We start from the raw sequence: 4,993 nt of genomic DNA on the forward strand, positions 1-4,993 counted from the left end.
AATTAAATACCTCGCTTGTCAATCCAAAGTTGAAAAACCCTTAAAAATAAGTCTTTCTTCCTGCTTTTTTGCACCAAACTAGGTTTTTGATTGGTCAATGTGTTGTCGAATGTTCAACCAAAACATCTAATAAATCAACTCATATCCCCTATTGTCTCAATGTAACCATTCCTGTACTTGAAATCTTATGTGATATCGCCATAGCAACATATAAACTATAGTTTACATCAGGTTTGAACCTGAAAACGTTATTCTTGTTGCATAATTCCTGGACCTAGTTACCAAAATTAAATATTAACTCTTACCTTTCCCCTCTTGTTGACAAACTGCTTCTTTTGTGGAACGACAGGGTGAAACTGCAACATAATGGCTCCCCTTTTATTCCAGAAACATATAAGGCATGTTTATTGTGTGTTGCGTGTGATATACCAGCTAGTCGAAAAGTATGTGGCTTCACGGGACATAATTTTTCTCATAGTTGTAATAAATGTAACAAAATATTCATCACCTACTGATTATTCCGGTTTTGAAAGGTGCCCGTTACGAAATAGTGATGAACATCGACGGCAGGTGGAGGATACTCATTGTAAGACTACCCAGGAGGAACGAACAAAGTATGGCGTGAGGTATTCAGAGCTCCTTAGACTCCCCTACTTTGATTGCATTAGATTCATCGTAATCGATCCAATGCACAACCTATTTCTTGGTACTGCTAAGCATGTAATGGAAACATGGCTAGAAGCATCAATAATAACTCCCGCTGACTTGCAAAGAGTGCAGAAAAAGGTTGACGCGGTGCATGTCCCAACCAACATTGGTTGTATCCCGGGAAAAATATCGAAATCGTTTGCTGGTTTCACAGCTGACCAATGGAAGAATTGGGTTACAATATTTTCTCCGTACGCATTATATGACATTCTACCCGAGAAACACTACAGGTGTTGGCTGATTTTTGTTAGGGCTTGTAAATTAATTTGTACTCCTTTTGTTCCGCTGAGAGATATAGCATATGCTGATTCCCTTTTGCTGAAATTTTGTGGCGATTATGAGAAGTTGTATGGGAAACTATGTGTAACCCCAAACATGCACCTATTAGGCTATTTAGTTTTGAATGCTATAATGGGATATTGGGTGATTATTTTAGAAATAATAAGTCTGTCAAGCTTCAAATGATGCGGACGTTTTTAAAGGATCACACTGTCAGCAATTTGGTGTTCTCTCTGAGTTTAGGGATCAATTGCAACCATTATTGGATAATGCTAAGAGTCGAAACAATTCGAGCCTGTTACTTGTCAATCATGAGGTGGTATTGAAGTTACTGAAGTTAGCGGATGGTGTAGTTGACATTTACAACGAACTGTGGTTTAATGTTTCAAGCTTTTCTTTTTGAAAACAAAAAGGGATTTCTGTGACTTCCTAGTTTCTGAACCATGACTCATAGAACTACAATCAAACTTCGACTTTAGGTAAGTCTCATTTAATTTCTAAATTCTATTTCGTCATTGTCTACGTCACTAGGAAGTCACATGAGACTTTAAGGCGATGTTGGCATGAGCCACAATCATACTAGTAACAGAATGCGTCATTTAATCATGATAGTATATTTACATGTACTCAGTCTGACTAATAACCATGACAAGATTTGCTCCAAAGATTCTTCTCGGTGTGATTAGTTGTTTTCAAAAGAAATTAGCCAGAAATAGCAGAATATATGAATATGGTCCCCCTCGATTAACATTCGATTGACGCCAATGGTTTGGGTCAATTGCAAATAGAGGTTTAAACTTTTAACAATACACAGGCTTGGGTCGCTAGGATAAGCCAGAAACTCCTGGCGTCCCCAGTGTTTGCCAGGTTTAGACATTTTTAAAAGTTGATCCACATGGAAGATATATATTTATTTTCTTCACGATCCATGCTTGTTATACTTATACATCAATTAAGTCATCTTCTTTCAAGCGACCTACTGCACTCCATCAGTGTCTCCATGATATCGTTAGCCGTAAGATTTTTTAAAAGTTATCGGGTCGCCAACGTATATATGAGAATCATGCTACTAAATTTGGAAGGCCGAGTGTAGTATAGTAACACTATGATTATAGCAACAGTATTGGTACTACTATAACACTATGAATTGCTATCACACTTCTTATCGTGAATTTGCTCTACCTGTTGCTGGTTCTTTCGTCGCAATGTTCGGTTGGAAATTAAACTTTAATAATCAGTCGAGTTTTCTTCTTCTTCATCTTTTACGAAAAGCAATGTTTATTCCTTCCAGTGCCACTGCATAAAGAATGATATCACACTTGTCAAAAATTAGCACAAAAATATTTACCCTGAAACGGGTCTATTATTTACCAGTGCGAATATGTTTGTTTTTATCTATTTAAGAAATCCACAACATGACTGAACAGCCCGCATGGTCCAATATATAACAAGGAAATTGACATTTGCTTTGGAATGATCATGACTGTCTTAATTTTCATCATTGCATGTGGTAACTTTAATTCCTAGATACCGCATATAGAATTCTCTTACACTCGTGATCAGTGGTATGCCAAGCCAAGAGATGGTTAATTTATAGGTTAAACTGTTTTATTTCCTTTCACAGCAACTAGTGATACAGTCAACCAGTGACGAGAAAAGATTGATGGATACGCTATATTTTAAAAGCTGTTGTATAAAATCAAATTTTGAGGGATCTCGAGTTATTTTCTGTTCATACGCGATTCGCTAATATATGTCTATACGTGATTATATATATGATTATGTTTATAGGTGAGTATTCTGTTACTGTTAATGATACTGTTACTGTTACTGATATAAATGTTACTTATATAATATTGTGAAACATCTTTAAAATAGGATAAAGTTTATTGATCTTACTCTAAAGCCGCATTTACACTAGAGGCCTTGATCTGGCCTGGAACATGTTCACAGTACTGTCTTTCTTGTTAATAATTGACAAAATTTCGAACCAAATGGAAAATGCGCCTAAAAATACTATAGTATTACCACTTATTAAGTTGAAAATAGATCAGAACTAATTAAAAGCCATTCACATCACAAAAATCGTGCTCCAGGGCAGGTCCAGGCCTGTTAGTCTGTTTTCAGCATTAAAAAAGCGAAGTGCATATATATTGCCTTAAAAAAGTTTGGCCATGTGTATATATAGATTGTTGAACATATCCTCGTAATTACTGGACAAAATTTGTATTTAACTACCGCCATTCAATTGAAAGGTAGTCAAGCTTTTTATATATTACATTCATAGGTATACTTCAGTTAGAATTGTCGTGGACAATTCCAAAATATAAGCACGAAGCGAATGATATGAATATTGCTTTATAATTAACACATATCATTGTATATTTCTGAAGCGCCCTTAAATTTGCCAGCTCGTACAACCTTTCGCAAATTTCTTGCAAAGTTGTAATTAACTTTGCAATGAAAATTTATATTAGACAACCTATTTGCAAAATTCAGTGCAAAAATTACCTTTAATGCAAATTTGCTATCGTGCAAATCTTGCGAACAAGTAGTTTGCACGTGTCTAAACGATTTGCAAACCAAACTCAAATTGAAAGGCTTGTCATATATGCAGTCATATATGCACACATGCGAACCCCTGGCAAATTTTGTTATAAATTAATGACAAATTGCATGCGTGCACAACCCAAGCCAAATTTGGTTATAAATTTACTGCAAATTTGCACGCATGGCAATTTAGTGCAAATCTAGATCCAAATTTGCATGCGAGCAAACTGGTATGCAAAATTGCTGCAAATCGGAAGGTTGCATTTTACAAAAATACATGCGTGCAAAATTGAAGTAAACCTAGTCTTTTGATTTGCAACTAGTTTGAGTTGCATGTAAATTTATGCCAAATTGAACTTTTCGCCCTGTGTTAGATATAGCTGGTCCTATTTGCAGTATGTGTAAAATAAAGACATTCGTTCAAGATGGTGGACTATCAACAGCCCCGACAATATTCATTATTCAAACCTAAATACTTTACAAATATACTCACCCGGGAGGGCAGAGTATGCTTATGCTAATTATATCACATCTTTCCCTTTTTAATAATAGCCTAAATTCTAAATAAATTAAAGTTCAAGTTACTAAGACAAAATGTTAAATGTTCTAGATAAACTAAAGTCGAATATAAACGTAAGAATATAAGTTCATTAAACTTATAAAAATAACTAAAATTAATGTCAAATAATGTTTCTAACTTTACCACCCAAATCGTTTGGGTTTCACCACTAATCGACCACTTCTGGTAACGTACGGGCTGGTGGTCTTGGCAGGTGGTCCAGGTGGTGGGGATATTTCTGGTAAGGGTAAGGGATCTGGATTCACGGTCGATGAAGCAGTGGATTGGTCAGAACCAACGGACGGTGAAACTGCATTCTCGGGAGATGACATTTCTTTATCAACTGCCGGAGCTATAGTTTGGTCGTCACTGTCAGATCCAAGGGCTGGTCCAACTCGCGAATGCTGTCGATTGCGGCGATACTTTCTTCCATCATCCGTTTGCACTATATATGATCTTGGCGTATGGTGATGCCCCAGTACCGTCACTGGTTTCCATTCTCTGGAATACGTCCACCGTTCTAACCGGACTTTAGCTCCAGGCTGTAGTTCTTTCAGCTCCTTACTTGCATGCTTGTTGTAATACTTTTTCTGGTCTTCTTTAGTCTTCATTAAATATTCGGAAATACGTTGTGGGCTGGTGTTAGCAGGTTGAAGTAACCCTTCCATCACAGGCAGGTTGTTTCGCAGTCGACGTCGCATAAGTAGTTGAGCAGGAGACAGTTCAATGTTAGGTAACGGCGTTGTCCGATAGTGAAGTAGGGCTAAGTACTTATCATTATTTTTCCGCCACAAATTCTTAATAGGAATTAATTTGGATGGCTCTTTCTGCTTCTCCATTTGCTCTTGGAAAGTGTGGTGAGCTGGTGGTATGTTTAAAACCATACTCTTTTGCAAA

Source organism: Dendronephthya gigantea, unplaced genomic scaffold, assembly GCF_004324835.1.
Source record: "Dendronephthya gigantea isolate DGI-Jeju-01 unplaced genomic scaffold, DenGig_1.0 000075F, whole genome shotgun sequence".
NCBI lineage: Eukaryota > Metazoa > Cnidaria > Anthozoa > Malacalcyonacea > Nephtheidae > Dendronephthya > Dendronephthya gigantea.